This window comes from Eubalaena glacialis, chromosome 6 (assembly GCF_028564815.1).
Source record: "Eubalaena glacialis isolate mEubGla1 chromosome 6, mEubGla1.1.hap2.+ XY, whole genome shotgun sequence".
Lineage (NCBI taxonomy): Eukaryota > Metazoa > Chordata > Mammalia > Artiodactyla > Balaenidae > Eubalaena > Eubalaena glacialis.
Genome location: NC_083721.1, coordinates 38,745,623 through 38,755,054, shown reverse-complemented (window position 1 = coordinate 38,755,054; position 9,432 = coordinate 38,745,623).

Sequence of the window (9,432 nt, the reverse complement as noted above, 5' to 3'; positions counted from 1 at the left end):
ATTCAGTAGATTAGGTAGACATGAGAAAAATTTAAATGTTCCATGTAAATTAAATTTATTAAATTTATCCAAAAGGCCACATATTGTGGAACAACCTATGTTTTTCTATTTTCATGTATGTGCATGAAAAAGATGCTAATTACTATACATGGGTTTAATTGCCTACAATTTAAATTACATCATTCTATTATTTTACTTGTCTATATTATTGAGCATGACAGGGATAATTCTCTTGACTATCAAACTGGTGATAAACTACACTAATATAAAATATTTGTGGCCTTTAACTTTATTTAATTTTCTCCCCTACTTTATAGCTTTTCAAACTTTATGATAATCCTGGAAGCTAGTGTATTTGGCAAAGTCCCTATTCTTCACCATATAAAACTGCAAATAAAAGATTGCTATTTCGTTCTATCCATGGACACTAGGGGACATAGAATACTGAGAAAAGGAAATCTTTATTTGAAACACAGGGAACCTGATATCAATAGACAGATGGATGAGACACATTGATTAATATGTATATGGCATTGTTCTAAGAGCTTGACAAAAATCAACCCAAGATATTAAAAAAAAAAAAAACTATTGGAACTTGGCTACAAGTGGTCCATTTTATGTGAGAGCCCATATCTTTGGGTTAAATTGATTCTATAGAAAGGTGTGCAAGGTTTATCTCAAGGCCTAGCATAGACTTGGCACACGATCTTATATATGCTCCAGATTGCATGTACCTTGTATTAAGAAATTCTGTCCTGAGTGATAAAAAGCCTTGCTCTCCATTCATGGTTCCGCATTTTTATGTCTTTTAGCAGCTCTATGTCTATTGGTACAAATAATAACATTTTCCAAGTTCTATTCCATGCAGTGGAGATACAGCATTGAACAAAACAGACCAATAAATCTTGCTGTCATGAAGCTTATATTTTACAGAAGTGATAGAGACTATCTGTGTGTATAAAGTATAGAATATGTTAGATGGTGGTAAATGCAATAGAAAATAAACCTGGTAAGGAGGACAGGTGATGATGAAATGTGTCAGGAGGGGGTCTGGAAAAGGCTAACAGAGTGTACTTTTGAATAAGGCCCCGAAACATTTTTGGTGCAGTAAAAACCTAAGTGGATAACAAATTATTAAGGGAACAAACAGCAAGAGCAGAGTGCTTGATGAAGAGATATCTGAGCTGTGTTCCTGGCATAGGAAAAAGGCCAGCGTTACCTGAGCAGAGATAGATGCTAGGAAGCATATCTGGAGATGAAGTAGAAATAGCCACATTGTGTATAACTTTATAGGCCTTTGGAAGGACTTTGGTTTTTTTTAAGTAAAACGGCAACCACTGGAGAGCTTGAGCCATGGAATTACCTGTTCTGACATATTTTATCAGAAACATGCTGGCTGCAGTGTTGAAAATAAAAAATAAAAGGATAGAAATAAGGAGACCACTTATGAAGTTAGGGCAATACTCCAGGATAGAGATAATGACAATTTACTTTTTAGACTACAGAGTTAGAAGTTAAAAGTCGGCCCTTGGACTTTTCTTGAAAAAGATATGATAGTTTGGGGATTAATTAACACAGTGTTAAGTATTTAATAAGTATTTGTGGTACACCATTAGAAATTAGATTTTAAAAATCACTGAAAAATATTTTAAATATATATTTGTTTTCACAATGGAATTATTCTTTTTTGTTTAATCTTACTTTAAAATTATTTTATAAATCTAAAGACTAAGACTAAAATGCTTGTATAGTATTTAAGTTGTGGACCCTTGCCTGGTTTTGTACTTCTGTTTTGCTCACCATTAGCTAGTAGTTCCTGGCCTGTAATTGTAATCTCTTCCCTAGGAGACTTTACAATATGTTTGCTAAGAAACTTTACAATATGTCTTTAAATACATTATCAAATGAGATTATGAGACAAATTGGAAAAATAATTACTTTCTAAACACACAAAACAAAATCTTTGCGTTTACACTTCAGAGAACCCCACTAACTGGTGGACAATCTGTTCATTAAGGTCATCGTCCTGATTTATATTGACTCTGAGAGACTGTGCAGGAATTCTCATGGCTGGTTAATATAGCTGAAATTAACAGATTGACTCTGCCATGCCCTATTCATTTTCCATGAAGAGATCCAGTTAAAAGGTGCATAGCTTATGATTCTTCATTTTACAGGGATGAAAGGTAGATCATGACCTAAATTTGATGCAATTTATCCTCACTTTAACTCATTGGGAATAATTAGTTCATTTTCTTCTTCAAAGTAACTGTAAGTCTAAAATTATTAAACTATTTCAATAAGAATAATCCAAAAATATCCATGGCAATTATACACATATTGTAAGTAATGGAGATGGGGGAAAAGTTTCCCATATGCATTCACAGTGCAAAGAGGCTCTCTGATAGCACCAAATCCTTTTGGGTAATTTCTATTCTTCATTCATATTTTCATATCCCTAAACATAAAGCATGCTTAGTAAAGCAAGTGAAGGTTAAAAAAAATTCCATATTCAGATCAAGAGTTTGTATATTTTTAACTGGTTCATGGTATATATTAATTTGACCAGAAAACTAAATTTAAAGGCCAGTGGCTATGCAGCTAAGATCACGGTGCAAAAGAGAAGATAACCTAGTTCCCAGGGTGAAGATCATGAGAGAGCTCTTTCCAAAAACTCTTCTTCTGACACAGAGAGAAGTTGCACTCCTTTTCTTCCTTTGAAGTGAGGTATAACTATGTGATTTGTTTTGGCTGAAGAAACATGGGTAGGAGTGATGTGAGTTTCTTCTTGTCAGTAGCTGTAGAACCTCTCCTGCTTCACCATCTCCCTTCCTTTACTGGGATGACAGGGGAAGCATGGAAACACATGCTGAAGTGGGATCTCAGGAGCCTGGATCCCTGAATGGTGAAAATGAGCAGATTCTTCTTCTAACCCATGTTGGGCAATCAGCTTGATCACAAACAAACCTCCATTAAGTTAACCCACTGAGATTTGGGGGTTGTTAATAGATTTGGGGGCTGCACTGTTGTAGCTGTACAGCAGAGCAAGTAATCTTATTACCTACCAAAGGAAGAAGTTGGTAACAGGACTAGAGAAAATAGCTATATTGAGATGTGAAAATGTGCTAAATTGCCCAAAACACAAGAGACTATAAGGCCAAGGGGAGTTCCAGATAATTGTTTTATCTAAAGACAGTTTAAACTGTTTTTATTAGCATGTCTCCTTCTATCTATATTTCTAGAGAATATGTTGGATTAAAAAAGGGTTGGAAGTCGATTACTGCTGTCATTAAAATCTTGTAGATAAAAGTATATTGCTATTTTTGAAATATGATATGTAATAGGGTTTACTTTTGAGAAACAAGTAAGAGGTTTTGCTGAAAGCATATCAGTAGTCTCCACAAAGCATTTTTTCCAATATGAAACTACCACTATTACTGCTACTACTACTCAAATAGAATAGAACAAAGATTTTTACAACGCTTCCTATATGCCACACCCTGTTTAAGCACTTTACATGTGTTAAATATTTAATTCTCACAAATAGTATCCTACGAGTAAGGTACTGTTCTTATCCCACTTTTAGAGATTTCAGTAAACTGAGACACTAACAGTTTAACAGGCTTGCCCAGTGTTATACAGGTAATAACTGGCAGAACTGAGATTTAGAACTGAGATTTAAACCCAAGCATTCTGGCTCCAGAGTCTGTGCTTTGAAAACTGTAATCCACTGCTGCTCAGTAAAGATTAGTAGTTCGTTTCTTTCCATGTACTAAATAAAATAACTAGTTCTTATATTAAATGCAGGGTTTTGCAGAAGACGAAGCCAGATAGAGGAAAATGACAGACTGAATACTATGGAATCCATGTATCTAGTCCCTGATGAAATTTACCTTCATTGTCAAGAAGTCAAGGATGAAGGACCTGGATTACACATCCTGGGCTTTAGGTAAGTTTGTTCCAGCAAGGACTAGGGTGCTCCCAAGAGCAGAGTCTCTGGGTTCCACACCCCTAAGGAGTGAGAACAGTTAATTTAGATAAGCAAAGTTTATAATCAGCTAATTAAAAACAAGACTGTGAATCCTGCCAGGTTAAAGACAAGCTGTGATATTATGCCAAGCAGCTGAGAAGCAGCAGTAATTTTAAAAGGACATACGACCCAGACGAACTGTTTGGTTCTGAGTCCAAACTGCCTAAATAACTTTCTAATCACTGGGTGTGTGAATTTTAGCAAGTTACTTGACCTTTTTAAGCCACCAAAACCTCAAGATAATAATGCTACCTCGGGATCGATGTAGAATTAATTGAGATAATGTTTGCAAAGCACTTGGAACATTTCCAGGCATGTTTCTAGATATGACAGGGTTTATAAGGACAGTGTTAAATGGGTACTTGAGAATACAGCTGTGTTTTAAATCCTTATTCTAACATGTACTACCAATTTATATATTTAGGTTCAGTTTGGAACGTTATTTGTCCTTTAACTTCCATTTCCCCCATAACCTTCCTACCTTCCTCTTGATTTACTAAAGCCATATTAAAGAAACTACGTCGGCTATGCCTTTAGAATCTTCTTACAGAAAAAGTTATTGTTTCCTAATAAAGAATTTAATTTGTATTAACTTGTATTAACATTACTAACTATATATTTTCTAGTTTTTAACATCTCAAAGATTAGTGAATCCCAGTTGTATGGGATAAGGTTAATTGCGCTTTAAATGCTGTATAAAAATATATATACAGTAATTCATATATAATTTAATATATGTAAATTATGTAATTATTATTAACTTTATGCATGACCCAACAAAACCTGGTAGAGTGCAAGCCTTTTAAGAACATATGTGTAGCTTTCTAAGGACTGAGCCCACATTTTTAAACTGATGGCTGTCTGGTTCCTGAATCTTAACTATAACCCTGATTTATGGAATCTCATCATTAGGCAATTACATATTTGTGACCATCTGCTAACAGCCCTCCCTATCTACTGGTATTGAACTCCAGCCTGAATCTAAACCTGTCATCTGTTCTGTACAGCCGCATTTCACTGTCCTCTTTCATTTCCAGATACCTCTTCACCCAGTCTTGTACTTCCTACATTCCTCCCATCAATCCACAGGTAAATGTTTCTCCCTTCTCACAAGGTAATTTGTCTTTGAAAAAAAATCCCTTATAATGTCATAAATGTAATTACCTCTCATTTCAGAGAAAAAATTGAGCCCCAAAATTATCTCACTTTTTTGCTAAAATTATCAAATCCCATAAAAATGGACACAACTCCTCATTAGTTAACATCGGATATCACAGCCTGACTTACATTTCTACTTTTACTGACTATTCTATAAAGTGACTTTTTGCATGCTCTCCTTAAGCTTCTTTGTAGCTTTTCTGCATGATAACCTATAGCTCTCATAAATAAAATATACATATAGTAAATACATATATATGATTTGGTCTACAAAGATAAACCCACAGCATTAAAGACAAAATAAGTCAATAAAAGTCTACAGCTATATAAGCTGGTAAAGCACAAATACTCTGAGATAAGAAGTTAGCAGGTGCCAACTACATAATGTAGTTATGCACAAGTAAATATTGATCAATGCAAAGAAATAACTCAAAACTCAAAATATGATGTTTAGATGAAACTCCTCATAAACTTGAATAGTCTTGTCTCAAATGTTGTGTTTGAGGATATGACTTTTGCTAATTCAAGAAAATACCAGAGGGCTTCCCTGGTGGTGCAGTGGTTGAGAATCTGCCTGACAATGCAGGGGACACGGCTTCAAGCCCTGGTCTGGGAAGATCTCACATGCCGCGGAGCAACTAGGCCTGTGAGCCACAACTACTGAGCCTGCGCGTCTGGAGCCTGTGCTCCGCAACAAGAGAGCCCGTGATAGTGAGAGGCCCGCGCACCGCGATGAAGAGTGGCCCCCGCTTGCCACAACTAGAGAAAGCCCTCGCACAGAAACGAAGACCCAACACGGCCATAAATAAATAAATAAATAAATAAATAAATAAATAATTTTTTAAAAATAGTAAATATATATTAAAAAAAAAAAAAGAAAATACAAGGGATGTTCTCTACTCACAGGAGAAAATAGATGTGTTGTGTGTGTGTGTGTGTGTGTGTGTGTGTGGTGGGTGTGTGCGTGTGTGTGTGTGTTTGCCATTGTTAAAATGTGTATATAGACACAATAGTTTCATTACTCCTTCTCAAGGATATTTTTAATTTATTATAGGACTTTTAAGGGAGTAAAGTTTTAAAAGACCAATAGCACCGCCAATATTATTTCAGAAGGCTTAGCAGCAGGGTTGATTCTGTGTCTTGTCCCACATATTCCAACCAGACAGAAACATCTCAACTTGCACAACTGGATGCCCACGATGGATATGATACCTTTCCTTGTAATGAGCTCAGTATGCTGAACTCAAACTTGCTTCATTACTTCCACTTCTCCTACCATTTCTCAAAGTTTCCCTCAGCTTCCTAAATGTAGATTAAAGAAACCACAACTATTCTGCCTTTCAAATCATTAAATACTATAGTTTACCATTAGACAAAGCAACTAAGCCAAGGGAGTATGAATGCATTGCTCAAAAAAAGTGATGCTACTAGATTATATTCTAGTACCCAGTATATTCCATCACATCAGGCTGTCTCCTCCAGGATGGCAAGATTAATGTGAAGAATAAAATACCCTTATAAAGACAAAATCATTTTTGATGTTCATCGTTTATTTTTCACAAATTGTATTTACCAGTTATTACTGATAAGATACCCCACATTTTTGTCCTTATGATTGAAATCATTAGGATAGTAAAATATGCCAATAACTGCAACCATAATTTGCCTTTTACATAATAAAATAAGCATTGAAAAATTAGGAAGAAAAATACCTTGTTAGATATTAAAATTTTGTTTAACATGATATTTTTGCACAATGATCTATGGATTATAAATCCCTAAATCCGAATACCCAACGGGTTTTGGAAAATAAAGTGTGAACAATTCATTAATATCACAAACAAAAAAAAACTCTAAAAGAACACTCTAGAGGATCACTGAGTCTTGCCTATATTTTCTTACCATTTTGAGTGTTCTTTGTCATTTCCAAAAGCAGGACCTTTCCACTCTTGGGAAAAGTTTCTGTAAACCATTACTAGGAATACATAAGAAGTATAAAAATCTATTTCATGACACTGCAGATAAAGTGTGTTGGTGCAGTTTTCCCTGCTGGGGACAGAATGCAACAAATGAAAAAACAGCTGAAAACAATGGCATGACTCACTGAGAAATTCTGACTCTACCGGCTGAATTACCAGTAACCAAAATTTACTCCATCCTGAGAATTATGAAAATAAATTTATCCTGTTCTTTCTGATAAGGTAGAAAGTGGTCAACATAGAAAAAAGTCCCCATCTATTTTAACATTTTATATGAATGCATAATCATATAAATAAAGAAAAACCTTTTAGCTGTCTACTTCAAGATCAAGAACACTAATCATTCTATATTTGAATATTATATAATATACATTAATTTTGAATATGTACATTTATTTAATATATCCATAAATATTATTTTTTACAATTGTGCAACTGAGATTCAAATTTTCTTATTATTCTAAAACCATACCAAAAGTTCAACCAAACTTTGAAAAAAAAGTTATTACAGAAAAATGTAAAAATTAATAATAATACCAGTAATACTTAGCCAGTACTTGTATGTGCCGAGTACTGTTTTAAGTTCTTTACCCTGTTAATTTCATGTAATAATTACAACAATACAAAGGAGCATGTGCTGCTGAAATGCCCATTTTATGGATGAAGAAACTGAGGAAGTGAGGTCTAGACTAGCTTAAAGGTCACGTAGCTCATAAGTGGTAGAGCTGGAATTTGAACACAGGCACACTTGTTTAAGAGTTAATGTTTCTATTTGGTTTAAAAAGCATAAGTTCATATTTTCTCACTGAAATATATGTATATGTAAATTCTTAGAGAAAAAAGGTTCTCAGATTTTAAAACCTAAATATTATAGTGGAAGGAATGCAATCAATGTTCTCTGTTCCTACAAACTTTATCTGTCTATATGGTTTTCAGAATCATAAAAATTAGAGCTAGGATGAATCACATAGTTTAGTCCCTTCTCTTGTGACATTTAGAATCTTAGTCCAGGCAGAATATCAGGGTGTGCATGTGCTTGCGTGCGCACGCATGTGTATGTGTTTATCTAGATCAATAGATCAATCGATCTATCTAGTTTTAAGCCAATGGATCCGTACAGTTAGATATATTGCAGAGTCAATCCAAAGTTACTTTGTAAAAAGTTGCTGTAAAAATGTTGTCCAAAAACCATACTTCCATAAGTGCTCATTAGATTGAAAAAAAAAAAAAAAAGGCTAGAGTTTTTGCTCTATTATATCCATTTTTTAGAAGTCAAAATTAACACATAGTCAACTTAAGCTGCTGAAGTTTCCCCAGCTAGTAAGCAGTTAAGCTGAGATTCAAACTAAGGTCTATCAGATTCCCATATCCATTGGCCTGGAAAATATATTACTATTAAGATAAAAGAACAATCTAGGGTTCAAGGACAATCAAATAGGCTCTTCGTGGGGAGAGATATGTTTCTCCTGTTTATGACTATTTCTGGAATTTGAGGAAAGTAGATGAAAAGAGTTTTTCTGCTTCATGGAGGTAAGCTAAGAGAAAATAAAATCTGATGTTCTGTTCCAAAAAAATAAAATAAAATAAATAAAACCATACCAAATATCTTCTAATACTAAAATTATAAGTTTTAATATAAATGCATCAAAATCAATCTGTAAAATTATTTCTATCACTAATGACTGCTTTTCATTTAAATCATGGCAGCTTAAACCTACAAATACTAAATCATTTCAAAGTTCATTGGTAAAACACTGGAAACTCAGAAAGTTGTGTTAATTAGTATTTATATTCTGGTATCATCTAAATATCAAGGTTTATAATAAATCACCAGGATAGAAAATACATATTTGTAAAATTATTCAAACACCAGAAAACTGCTAAGTCAAAATTTGTTTTACATTATTAAACTACAAGAACCACCTGAATATTCAGTGAAAAGATGTTGTTATATTTGATAATAAAAATAAGCATGTAAGTATTTGTGCTTTACTTTATCCACTAAATGCATTCTTCTAAACCACTGTGGATCTGCAAAAAAAATATTTTTGACAATAATACAAATAGCCCTGAGAGAGTGAAAAAAATGTATAAATTCTCATAAAATAAAGTTTTTTTATAATTGTTAAATTTAAAAATATATTTTCTCAGTTTTAGAAATTAAGAATTCCCAGGAGATCATTTCTTTGAGCACATAGATTGAAAGAAATCCACTTCATTGATTTTAATTTGTTATCTTAATGATCTGTCATACCCTCAGGAAAA